This window comes from Camelus ferus, chromosome 26 (assembly GCF_009834535.1).
Source record: "Camelus ferus isolate YT-003-E chromosome 26, BCGSAC_Cfer_1.0, whole genome shotgun sequence".
Lineage (NCBI taxonomy): Eukaryota > Metazoa > Chordata > Mammalia > Artiodactyla > Camelidae > Camelus > Camelus ferus.
This window is the reverse complement of record NC_045721.1, coordinates 13,651,932-13,666,073: the sequence shown is the minus strand read 5'-3', so window position 1 is coordinate 13,666,073 and position 14,142 is coordinate 13,651,932. Positions and strand designations below refer to the sequence as shown.

The window sequence follows — 14,142 nt, the reverse complement described above, 5'->3', positions numbered from 1 at the left end:
GACATGCATAGAATGCTGCACACATCAGTGTGATAACTAAAAATCTCTTGATAAATGAGGAACAAAGAGGGCAAAAGTGACTATATGCCCTAAAGAGATTCTCACAAGTCCCCAAAGAACTGAAATCATAGAGTACGTTATCTGAAAACAATGGAATTAATCTGGATATCAACTCAAAAACAAGAGAAAACTTGAAAATTCTCAACTGCTTAGAAATTAGACAATTGACTTCTAAATAATTCCTGAGTCAAAAAAATCACTGGGAAATTAGAAGATATTTTGAAAATAAAATTGAAATATGACACAGCAAAGCTTGTGAGATGCAGCTAAAGCAGTGTTTAGGCAAAATTGCATAACTTTAAGTGAATATATCATAAATAAAGAAAGATTGAAACCAAGTTAACTGACTTCAATCTTAAGAATCTAGAAGAACTTCTAGTATATCAGATCTAAAGGAAAAAGAAGGAAAAGAATAATAATAATGAGAAAAAAAGTAACTTAAAAACTAGTAAAAGTTAAATCAGGAAACAAAATAACAGTATTATAAAAATTAACAGAAATTAATAAAATCAGCCTTATCAAAGAAAACAAAAATAGATTATTCATATAAAAATTAAAATAAAATATCAAAGCAGATCTACAGTCAGTAAAACCAATGAGAGAGAGATTCTGGCTTTCACTTAAGGAGGTAGAACCTTTTGGAACATCCATTCTGAATCAACGTATACTTAATATAGAACACTTAATATGCAGCTTATCAGCTTCCACACAAAGTGCTGATGAAAAATATCTCATTGACAGTGTATGACATGTGTTAATTATTGCATATTTCTAAAGTAAAAATAGAAGTTTTACATGAATCCATATGTGATCACTAATTTAGAGCACTAATTGGTAGTAATTTACACTAATTGAATTAATGGCACAAACAAGCAGATATATTTATATAAACTAAAATATGCAGATATTACCAAGCAAAAGCTACAGATTTATATGCTTTGTTAATAGCCAGATAATGTAATTTTGAAATAAAAGTGCAAAATACTGGCTTCTTTTCTTACAAAATATTCTTTTTAATGTAAATTAGGTATTAAGATGATATGATTCTGGTCATATCAGAAATGATCCATTGATTCATACTTAATAGGCTAACCAAATGTGTTATTCAAACACACAGTACAATCTAAATCCATAGAATTCTAGAAGTGTGAACCCCATGTCTATAAAATGGAGATACTATGACTGCCTCCTGCATACAATTGCTATGAGAACTAATTGGAACAACAGATATAAAGAACATAGTGCAACGTCTGGCATGTTAGGAAATTTAAAACCATTAAATATTAAATTTATTGTTATGTGGCCTTATGTCAGATATTTCTAAAATGCATTGTCATTTTTATCAAATATAGGAAAACCCCCACTTTTATCATAATTTTAAATGTTTATAGGTCTGTCTTCTGTAATCTCTAAATGAAAAAGAAAATCCGTCTTATGGTTGGAAACCACCAGCACTTTTAGTGCTCATGAAAAATGTTTGAATTCATTTATTTCTTCACAAGTAATTTGCTTTTATTACATTGGATAAAATGTATTATAAAATGATTTCTAATAAGCAGCTTTAAATGTCAAAGCTAAATATGTAGACATGTATTCTCTAATCTACTTTTAATGATTTTAAAATGAATATTCTAAATTTTTATTTTATAGTACCTGTCTGAAAAGGAGGCAGAGCATCGAATTAAGTTAAAATGCAGAGACAATGAGGCTATGGTGTAATGATGTTTAAACATCTAGAGGAATAATTAACATATATTTGTTTAATGAAGAAAGCGATTATATTAACAAAAATTTAATTCCTTGATATTGTACATTTATATTCCATTGATGATCAGCAATTATGGATCAATTAGAGTTTTTTAATAATACCCTTTTAGTTCAGGATCTTTATGCCAAATATCAAGCCCCTGTGGGATGGCTAGTGAAAGATTTGCTAAACTCTGCTCCTTCATTCCTACTACATACCAAGCATTATAGTAAGTCTTCTACGTATAGTGTCTCTAACATTGAATGAACTATAAGGGCCAGAGAGAAGAGATAGAGCTCAAGTTATGTAATATGCCTAAGTCACCCCAGTAACAAGGGCATAGAAGGCATCCAGTGCAGGACTGTTTCATTTTTCATAATAGTAGGACTTTGCATTGATGTTCGCCTCTACTCTATGATGTGTGTTTACATTCATTGTCCTCTCGTTTTGATCCAGAAACTAGGCAAAGCAAGTAAAGCTATCTGAATTACTGTTCAAAATAAAATTATAGATCACTCCATAGTAGAATTCAGGGAGAATTTGATGAATTTCAGAGGAACCCTTCATCAGAATATTTGAAATTGAAAATTCTGTACCTTTGCTAAGACATGGACTATCCAGTTTCAGACTAAGCCTAAAACTTCTCAATGACTTAATGTCACCATGACTCTGACCAGAAGCAGCAGACCTACACTCCTCAAGTATTTCATGGCACCCACGTACAAGAGCCTTTAGAAGTTCCCACCTGGCCTCGCCCACTCCCATTCCCCCCAAGTCTTTCTGTTATTAACATGCTGGTACAGGTAGCAAACCTTTCATGAAAATCTGACCAGTTGTTATTTAAAGACGTACTGTTGTTCTATTAGCACAAGTTAGGTGGTTAAGATGTCCATAAAAATTTTATTAGACATTTAAATGAGATGTGTGTAACTTAATATAAAATACAGTTTCATTACCTACAGAGTAGTTGAGGTCTCTAGTCACATGCAGGATATTTTTTAAGAAGTATTGTGTTCCCATTCTTCATTCTCTAAGTTGCAAATTGAAAAAAAAATAATTCTAATAAACCAAAAATTACCTGTAAAGTTAAACAGACCTGAATTAAGCATATTATATTATTTTTTCTCTTGCATGATAATCAGATTTGGTTTTTGATTGGTGGGAAGAGTTCAAAACTGTTCTGCAGACTTTGCAACTCTAGAAAGGACAATTGCAGTAAAGTTCTTCCAGTTAAATAGGATTCTTGGGAACACAAATTTGCTGAGTCAGAAGACTGCTTTTCTCAGCTTTCCTCATTTTTTAGAAATTACACATTTAAACCATAAAATAACAGCACTGTTTTACTGTGAAAGAAAAAAAATGACAAATATGTGACTACATATATCTCTCTCACAAGTTTTCAGTCAGTGCATGGTGATTCTCCAAAAGGACTGGGGTCAGGGCATGATAAATCCAAGTCCAAAGGCACTTCGGACTTTCAGCATCTGAAGACTGGGACTGGCACAGAAAAACTGAGAGAAAATTTCCAAGATGTGCTTGGCTTTCAACTCTGGAAAGCTAAAGGTGGGAAACCTGAGAGAAATTCCTCCTAATTCCGTCATTTCATAAAGTGTAAAGCATCTATACCCCAAAGATGAGGCAGGGCAGAAGGCTAGAATTAAAAGAAAGCCAAGAGCAGGACTCCAAAGAGCCGGCAGTGTGCTTATGAAGGGAAGTTACCTTCTGATTCCTAAAGGTGGGGCGTGGCTGTAAAGAGCTAATGGTTTATCAGAATAACACTAGTCCTCAGATACCAAACCCTACTGAAGGAAGATTTCTGATCTTGCATTCAAAGCCAATGAAAAATTGAAACAAATAAAATTTATAACAAATTACTTTCACTATGGATCTTACTGATTTAGCTTATTGACTCCAGCAGCTTAGCACTATAAGAAGTATTTCTTGCAGGTTTTGTTTTTAACATAACAACATAACAGTTTCTGTCTTTATTTTATGCAAAATAACTAATAGCCCCCAAAGCACAATAAAAAGAACATTTAACCCCAAATCAAGAAAATAAAATAGTCAATATAGATAAATACAGAGATGACCACAAAATTAGAAATGTCAAAAAAGGTATTTAAAATAACTGTGATAAAATTTAAAATGTCAGAAAGTGTCTTTAAAATAAATATGATAAAAATGCTAAAATATCTAGTGGGAAAGGTGGCCAGCATCTGCTCAGCATGTGTGAACAGATGGAAAATTTCAAAAAAAGAAACACAAACTACAAAAAAGAGAAGCAAGTGGAAATATTAGAAATAATATATAAGACAGAAAAAAGAATTCATTAGATGGACTTTACCACAGAATAGAGGCCACAAAGATAAAAGTCAGTGAACTTGAAAAAAGTTCAAGAGAAAGTATCCAAACTGAAGTTAAAACAGAAATAAGAGAGGGACAGGCAAACAAAAGAAAAACAGAGCAGCCAATGTATGGGGCAAAATATCAAATGGTATAACACACGGAACTGGGCACAAACAAGGAAAAGTGAAATGGGACAGGTGAAATATTTAAAAAGATAGTGTCTAAGAGCGCTCCAAAATTACTGAATACTATCAAATCACGCATCTAAAAAACTAAGCAAATTCTAAAGGAAGATGAATAAAAAGAAAACTCTAGAAAGACACATCACAGTCGAACTGTTGAAAAGCACAGCTGAGTAGTAAGTCTTTAAGCAGCCAGAGGGAAATCACATAACATACAGACGAAGAAAAAATTAGCAATGACTGGACTGCTCATTAGAAGCAGTTGAGGCCAGAAAAAAATAAAATTTCATTTTCAAAGTGCTGAAAAGAATTACCTAGAATTCCAAAGCCAATGAAAATATTCAATACTAAAAGGAGATAGTGACAATTTCAAATGTACCAAAACTGAAATAATTTATCTGTAACTGAAATACATTGCAATAAAAACTAAAAGAAATATTTTAAGATGAAAGAGACAGAGCCTTAGATCTACTGAAAGGAGTTTCTTTTAGAATGTGTATGTGTGGACACATGCATGTGGATATACTGCGTGTGCATCATATGTACACATGAATACGTTGCTTAGAACAGTAACAAACAATAACAGTGTATTTTGGGATTGGGGCACAAGTGGAGGTAAAATTATAATAGAAGAACACAAAACAGGAGAGAGGTATAAAAGAAATAAAAAGTTGTCCATTTCTTACATTATGAGATAGCGAAATATTATTTAAAGGTAAGCTATAATAAAATAAAATGGCTAGTATCTCCAGAATAATCTCTAAAAAATTAACACAAAGAGGTAGAGCTAAAAGGCAAAAGAAGAGAAAAAATGGAATTTCAAAAATATTCAATTCACTGAAAAGAACACAAAATAGGAACAGAGAAACAATGGTAAAGTAGGATAAGTATAAAATATAACATTAATTTCCTGGGAAGCTTGCTGCTGGCTATAGGTCAGAGTTCTGTTTTTATATATGGTCTGGCTATTGTCCATTTGTATATTTAGTCTCTCAGTCCTAAAAGAGTTCATGGTAAAACTTGAATACATTTAAAGGTTGGCATTTGAGTAAACATCTGTGGCCACTATGGTGGTGGAATGGATATGTAAATATAAATACACACACACACACACTATATATATGTATATGTATATATATGTATATCTCATAAAAATAAGTAGACAGGGATTTATGACTAGGGAGGAGATCTTGCAATGCTAATTTCCTTATCCTTCTTTGCAGGAATTTAATCAATATCCTATAAAACAGAAAACATTCAGTATAAAAATGTATTGATTTGCTCATCTTAATGCTTCTCTGTAATCTATTTTTACAACCTTAGAAAGATATATTATGGTAAAATATTGTTCAACTTGAATCCTAAAATTCCTTCACTTCAGTCCAGTTGCTTTTTCTTCAGTAAATCTCAAGTAAACACATATAGAGCTTTTATTAATCTCTCATAGGATGATGATTCCACTTAAAAAATCATTTCTATGTATCTGTCTAGCTAGCTGTCCTTTTTTTCTGTATATTTAGGGGCTTGAGAAATGTTTGAGTGCTGGAGCTTTATCTCCTGCTGTTCTTGAACCCCAACCACCCTAGGGGCTTGCCTAGACTGAGCTGCTAGAAGGATTCATGAGAAGCACGTAGAGAAGACTGGAGTTTTCCTATTTACCCCAGGTGACCTGGCTTGTGCAAGCTGAGATTTCCCTAGATTAGTGTGTTTGAGCCCCAGACATGGGTGGAAGCCCATCAGGGATCTGAAAAACTGCCCAGCCAAACTCAGGCTAAATCACCAACCACAGTGAGTTAAATAAAAGACTATTGAAACCATGAACTTACTGGGTGGTTTGTTACCCAATCCCAGAAACATGTACCACAAGGAGGAATTGCCATACCCATCATAACAAAGTCAGATAAAATTTGAATCTGTGACCATATGGCAGGAAGAATCTGGAATTAGGTAATGAAATTGTTATAAGAGATTGAAAATAATGATTCAGTGCAATGACGAAACAACTGGTAAAATTGTTGCCTGTGGTAGCATGTATGACAAAATATGTACAAAGCTACATCGTCTAAAACAATAACCCCTAGCTACAAGTGGCTATTTAAATTTAAATTAGCTAAAATGTGTTGTTTATTCAGTCACATCCCCACTCCTCAGTTGCCTACTAGATACATGTAGAAAGTAGAAACCATTTTAGACAGCACAAATACAGAGCATTTCCATCATCTAGTTAATATTGTTGAAGAAACTTTTGGATTTGAGCAACGTGATTGCTGAAATTGGCAGACTTTCAGAAAGGCAGAATGCAAATAGGCAGAATGTTGAAAATGTCAGGAGGTTCGTACTGGTTACGTATAGTAAAGAACTGTAAGGGGAAAATGAGCTAAGGAAAGAACTAGCAAATTTACATGCAGAATCTTGAGAAAATATAGAGAGTCCATAATTAATTGGATTGGAAAATACAAATATGTCCTACCACCAATCTTTCTTGCTAAATCATGAAAACAGAATACAATCTGGAGGCAAAAATCAAACCAAGGTCTTATAACACCCTTTGCTAAGGGTTCTAACACCTAAGGTGATGCCTGTTAGGCTCTTGGAATTATAAAGCAAACCTCTAGGAACCATAAATGCATTGTCATATAACAGCTAAAATCAGTTCTTAAGTCTAGAGAGATAAAGGAATGAATGTCTGAAAAAAAATGGGCCTTTGGTATATGGAATTTAAAATAACTGTATCATGGGAAATGTGCATAATTTGAAGGGGCTTATATTGGAAAATAGTATGATCTTAGTTTAAAATGATGTGATGTTACCCAAAATGAAAAAAGGTGTCTGAGGCTCCAACTTTCTACAAGAAGCAGTCTGAGAATGCTCCTCAAAGAATAAAATTTTTAATAAAGTCTCATAAGTGACAAAGGAAGTTGAAAAAGGAAGGATGTTCCAGAAGCTGGAGCCAAGAATCAAACAAAACGCCTTACTGGAGAGGCTTCTCTAAGGGACATTACAAAGCCTTGATCTGGGAACACTCCCTGTGCCCACCCACATCACAACACTTGCTCCTCAAGACTTCAGGCTTGTTGTGGACCAGTGACTATTACATTCCTCCCCTAGTCTCCTTTTTAAATAGTAGTGTTTACTGCAGTTTTCCTGTTCCTGTCTCATAGTTTAGTATATAAAAATTGGGTAAATTGTCTCTTTACTTAATTGGTCTCCAGATCAAGAGAGGCCACATCAGAAGAGCTGCATGCACCTGGATACAGGTGATGATATCCTGGGCTCCAAGCCTAATGCAAGACTGGATGAGGTTTTAGACATCCTGGATGAAGTGGAGCCTCCTTTACACATGACAGTGTGTGGCTAGAGAGTGGACTGTGACCGAGAAATTATATTGATGACCCAGTATTAATTCTTTCATTGTGAGTGGATAGTCTGAACCACTTTTTGATTGTGGGTTCAGTCATATGAATGGTTTGGCTATTGAGGCCAGCAGATGGGATGCCCAGTGGCTTACAAACTGCTGCTCTTGCACCAAGACTTTCACTCTAGGCATATCCCCAGTGTAGTCCTCTGAGGAATGTGAGAAACATGTTGAAGAGATGCAACATCCTCTTTATGTCCATTTATGCCAGTTGACCCACTTGTCCTGTTGATACCATCCTAGAACAGCTGGTGTCAAGTTGACTCTTGGACATGTAGGAGGGTTCAGGGGAGCCCAGATGAGCCATTAAAGCACGCTCAGCCTAAGTTATTGATCCAAAGGGAACTAAATATATGATTCTTTTTTAAAGCAATGATATATTTGATGGATTATTATGTAAAAATAGCTAATTAATTCAATAGTCTATAGTATTTATCTGATTTTCCAGTTGTGTTACATTCAAAAACAGAAAATAAGGAAATGCTGGCAGACTCCTAGTCTTCAATAGTTTCTCTTTCCAAGTATTCACTACCCATTCTTTTTTGGGTTTCTAGGCTCCAGTGTCTTGTATAAAATCCACTGTGTTCCCTCTCTGTGAGAACTGCACTTTTCAATTTTCAAGGATCACACTGACCTCTCCAACTGGAATTATTTTACAGTGATTTCAAAAATGAAAAATAAAGTCTCACAGTTTCTCTGAATTTTTACCTCCTCTTGTAGCTCCAACTTTATTAGAACGAATTCTTCATAGATTTCAAGAGTTTTTGTACTGAACTCTGTAGCTAGTGTGAAATACAAGTTATTAAAAAGTTTCAGTGTTTCTGAGGACTTTGAGTTGCTGTGCATTCTTTCCATTAGCAAAAAGGGAGATAAAATAGGTATTGTGTTTTGTCTGTTTCACTGGTTCATAATGACATTCTTCTTAGTGTTTTATAACAGCATCTTTTATAATAGTCTGAAACTTAATCTTAAAATCCTGATGGTTAAAAAATTATCAAATTTGGTTGATACTGTGACATATTTTCCTTAAAAGTTTTCTATAGCTATCCTTTTGTAGTGGTTCACTCTTTCATTAAAGGATGGTATTTCCTGTGTTCTCTCTTGGAGAGTCATGGAAATGTTATAGATGCATGTTGTCTTCAACAAATTGTTCCTTACATATAGGTCTTTCTGTGACCAAAAGAAGAGAAGATTAATATCTTCCTGCCTAAGAGTGTGAGGATAGATATTTGAATTTTCTGGAGAATAAGGTAAGGCAATCAAAGTAAGTCAGTCAAATAAGAATTGACAGAAGTCTCAGGATTTTTCAGGATCAATGTTTCTCCTCTTAGCTTCCAATTTTTCCCATCATCATCTTGCCTTATTATTGACACCTTGACAATTTAAGAAACATGCTGTAAAATGTATCTTGATTATTTTGGTCAGATATTTTTCCCCCACCATTTTCTGGTGGCCTGCCTGGAAATACCTTCCTGCAAGAGGGCCTCCTAGACACCTGACAATTTTTCTCTACCCTCTTGTGAGAAGTAGGGCTATATCTTTGTCTTTGTTGTGTGTGACATGTATTCTCTTAAAGTAGGGCATTTTGGGGGACATATGAATACAAATATTGACTGTGAATTTTTATATTTGTTTTCCAGTTCCTAAAGCATTCAGGCATTCAATTTGAAGTCTGACACATTGTCGAAAAAGAAGTTTTTAAGACATCTCAATTTTCTCCAATCTGTTTATCACATCTCGTTTCTATCTTATGATGTTCACAATTTATTAAAAAGTAAATGTGTTCTTCAACATCTACCCAACTAACAATAGGTCCAACCATTGTCATAGAGACATTCAACAAAACCATTATCTACCAGTTTAATAATGGTTAACCTAATCTTACTTAGCTTTCTGAACTTCAGTTTCACTCCATATAGAATAGGAATAATTTAATCACTTTACATACATCATTTTAAAGATTAAATAAGATACAATATACATTTGTATCCCAAAGTAGGTAGGGAATGCATTTGATCTCTAGAAGGTCAAAATAGAGAAAAAGGAAAGATTTTCATGGTTATACAAATTTAACCATTAAATGATGGTGATTGAGCATATTAATTCCTTCAAATTTTATGACTAAGAGGAAATTTCAGTCTTTAGAATAGAGAACATATACTATAAATATTTAGAGTAAATATTACAAAACTATATATATTTTCAGAGAATATTTTTTGCGTGGAAATTATTTCTGTGTATCAGCAAGCAGTAGCCTGCATTTGTTACCTTTATATTCTCTTGTCCCACTCTCAAAGAAAATACACTTACTTAATTTAGTGATTATGGGTTCGTCACTAGTTGTGGGTTCTGGCCAGCAGAAGTCCCACTGAGATGGAATGAATTACTCGAGATTCTGTGGAAAAAGTCAAGAGAGCAAGAGGGAGTCGGGAGCCAACTCCACGAAACTCTCAAATGCCCCCACATTTACTGTGTACAGTCAAAGGAGAATCACTGACTGTACACAGTAAATGTTGTGTGATGGAATGCAGGAATTTAGGGAAAGACAAGGTGGGATCAAGATTGTAGAGTCTGGCTCAAGGTCAGAAGACCCTTTATGTTTTGGTAAATCATGTTCGTGCTGGCATCAGCGAGCCTTACAGCTTGTCAGGGCGGAACGTCTGAGAAGCAGCTGCTTAACAACATTTTTCTTGGACTCAGGCGGCTGTGCCTGTCCTAGGTTGCCCCGCTCTGGGGATCTTACCCGCCATTGGCTAACCAGCTTTCTCACCTCTGAGTCTGCAGCTTTTTATAACTTGTTTACCATTCCAGCCCAAGACTGGTTCCTTTGCGGGCCTACAGTTTATCTTTAGGGAAGTCATGGGAAGAGGGGAACAAGATAAGTTCTTATAGATATGTTAAAGACTTGGGGATAGAAGACTATCTAACAGGCACGCCCAGTGTTTATAGCCGAGGGCCTGGGTTGTTGCTCTGCAAGGAGCACAGTGCTATCTAAAACCTCAACTATGCAAGCAAAGCAGTTACTAAGCACATTTGTTCTTCTTTAAGGAGACAAGTGGCTGGGATCTGTTACAATTTGTTAACCCAGTCATGGGCTCCCACAAGTGATACAGTGTTAAAGACTAAATAACCTTTTTTTGAAAGTTATATGATTAGTAGAAAACACTACTTATTAATTTAACGAAATAGCAGAGTTTTATGTTAAGATTTAGGATACTATCCTTAAAAAATCTAAAACAAAATTTTCAAGAAAATTTACAAGAGTCAATGCTTTATATTAGAAACAAACTCTCAAGTAATAAACTTGTGATTGAAATACAAAAAATAAAATGTTTATTACAAAAGGATAATTACAGAAAGCTTCTAAATAATTGGTAATTAATATTCCAACAGGATTTTTTGTTTTATTATTTAAAGTAACATTTTAGTAATAATAAAGGCAAAATTATATTCTTACATTTAAGGCAGCATAATTAAAATTTTTTTCCCTAAGATTCAATTTTTGGATCATGGTACACAGGTGATTTTTCTGGCACATTTACATGTTGGATGAAAGATGTTGCCAGAACATCTAATGTGAGCATCAAAACAGAGTGTTTTTTTTCCTTTCTGATTTATTCTGGATAATACTGGAATTGAAACAAAAGTAGGATTCAGATATACATATATATATATATATATATGTATGTATGTATCTTTTGAAATTTTAATGTAGTCATTTTGATGTTTAGGAAATATACTGATGATTAATTATTTAATTTCCAGTAGCAAGTATGAAATTCAATTTTAAAAGAAGTATTTTCCCCCTCAGAATGGATGATGACACACACAGTTTAGAAAATCACCCAAAATTACCCAAATAAAAGATTATCAATGAAATTTTGAAACAAGTTTATCTTCAACTCTCAATTGTTGGAAATTGGTTAAGAGTGTAAAATGTTCAGATAATTTCTAGGAGCAGAGTAATGGTGACTGCCTTGAGTTAGATGTGGATGACAATGAGTAAATGAAGATGAGCTATGAAACAGAATGAATTATTTAAGACCCAGATAAAATATAACCTCCCTTAGAGATTAATCAGTTTCTAAGCTTTGGGCAAGATAAAGTAACACAGAATAGCTGGAGCAAAACAGACCTTGACAGCCTTGGAGAGCATAAAAGAGAATAAGAAATGTTTTAGACTGAGGTAAGCTAATTGAGGAATGACAGCTGGGAACTTAATCAACTCTGTATTTAATTAATGTGACAAAATCCTTCACGAACTGTAAAATTGGTGTTTCCCTAAAATGACCCGTGTTCCACTGCACTGTAACGCGTTTGGTCCGTGGCCACGCATGTTCTCCCAGCCCTCCGTGGTCTCTGTGAGCTAAGACCCACAGATCTTTTGGTGAATGATCTCTTTCCTTCTACAGCCGAAGAAGCACTTCCCAGTCAGGCTGGGCCAAGTCTTGATCTTACTCCTCCAATTAGAAGCCACGAGGGGAGATACGGGCAGATCTGGAAGAAGACAAGCAACACGACCGTCTGCTGAAGGTGAGGCATTTTCATGGTCTCGAGAACGACCTCTCCTCTAGGAAGGGGGGTGGGGCCACTTCTGCTGGCCCAGAGGATGCAAGGCAATTTGGTACCCTGGCTCTATCACAGGAGTCAGATGATATGACCTTGTCAGACCTTCTAATTTGGCTTTCTTTTGAATTTTTTTAATCTCACAATTATTCCTGGACTCAATTTTCAGCATAGTCTGTTCCCTGCTGCTGGAAATGAAAGGCCAATTAGATACTGACATGAAGACCTTCTGGTTTCCACACCATGTCTTGAGTTAATAATTGACTACCATGGGCCTGTCATTTTCTTAAAGTTTCAATGGCAGTTAACAGCAGTGAGCTGGTTTCATGATTCTTGTATATTTACCAGTTTATCCATGTCTTTTCATGCTCAGTGTGATGCATAACTCAGTCCATCCTTTTTGCTCATCTCCATCCCAGTTCACTTTGGGTTATTGGGCCATCGGGCATCCCAGTCATTCTCAGTCACCCCAAGTCATAGGGTCCATCTTGTCATCTGTCATGTGAGTGAACTGATTCTAAGATTCTATCCTAAAGGGTCTGTTTCCTAGGACCACTTCTGGTAGCAGCTCTTCCCTTTGAGTTCCCCCGAAAGCAGTCTTGGACATGAATTTATGAGTACAGGTAGTTTGGAAGGTGAGGTTGGAAAACAATATCACAGGAAATGAGTGAGGGAAGACAAGAAAATGTCATAAAGTAAGTTATCACTGTGGGCAATGGCAGTTCAGATCTGTTGGGGAAATCTAGGAAGCAGCAAAATGTGCATCAGGATTTCAGAGAGGTGAGAGATCTAGGAAATTTTCCAGCTCCTATTAGTCCATGTTTGAAGGGTCCTCCTAGAATATATCAGCTCCTGAACACTTCTGGCCTGCCCTTCAATCATCAGGCAGAATGCGAGGGGCTGGTGATATGAGCAGAACAATGATGGCATGTGCTATAGTAAGAAAAAAAGAGTTAATTAAAATATTTAATAGTCCTTGTACTATCAAGAAGGATAAAGTTTTTGATTAGCATATGCCTTTGATAAGTATTCATGTTTTAATTTCTGGGATAACCTATTTAGAAAAAAACAACAGTTATTTGGAATAAATATCACACTATGCTGTTAATTTTCTTTTATCTCTAACAGTAAACAGCTCCTTGATAGGTCAGACTTATAACTTGGTCTCTTTTCCCTTGTAACAAATTTTCCAAATGCCATTAGACTCTAGAAGTTTTTGTATTTATTTTCCAGAAATGCTTAGAAATAGCAAAATGTCCCTTAGAATGAATCTTAAACACTTGGCCATATCATGACACTAGAATACTTTTTTTCAGACACACAGAAATTCAAAAAACATTCAACTGAGCACATTTTTTGAAAAAATAATTAGAAAATTGGCTCCAGCTGCCTACATATTTTTATACCCAGGTTCATACCACATATAAACAAAATGAGATTCCCATCAGATTTTTGGAAACTAATATTCACCATTAATAAACATGGAACTGTACTTAATGATACTCAAGGAAAAAAGTTATGAGCCAAGGATTTTATAATTAGCTGCCTTTTCTTTTAAATCAAAAGCCTACAGAGAAACAATTTTGAACATACAATATCTCTGGAAATAATGGCTTCCTAATGATTCTACTACTGCAGGATGTGTTCCATTTAAACAAGAGATGACTGGGGAGACCATACCAGACAGAGATGACTGATGGTGAGTGCTGAATACTTTTGATTATAACATTGATACCAAATAAATCAAAGGCTTGTATATTACACTAAAATTATCATTCTAATCTGTGTTTTTATTGTTTTCAAAAAGCATGCACTCCTAACATGTC

The 14,142-nt window shown here is 34.9% G+C and overlaps 1 long non-coding RNA gene across 2 annotated transcripts in view; it reads left to right on the top strand.

The window, feature by feature from the left end:
• LOC116660011 overlaps window positions 1-14,142 on the top strand; it is a 138,288-nt gene that overhangs the window by 111,193 nt on the left and 12,953 nt on the right. For both annotated transcript variants that reach the window (XR_004315368.1, XR_004315367.1), the window contains 2 exons: window positions 12,163-12,283; window positions 13,955-14,015. This is a non-coding gene — a long non-coding RNA (uncharacterized LOC116660011). The remainder of the gene's footprint in view (window positions 1-12,162; window positions 12,284-13,954; window positions 14,016-14,142) is intronic.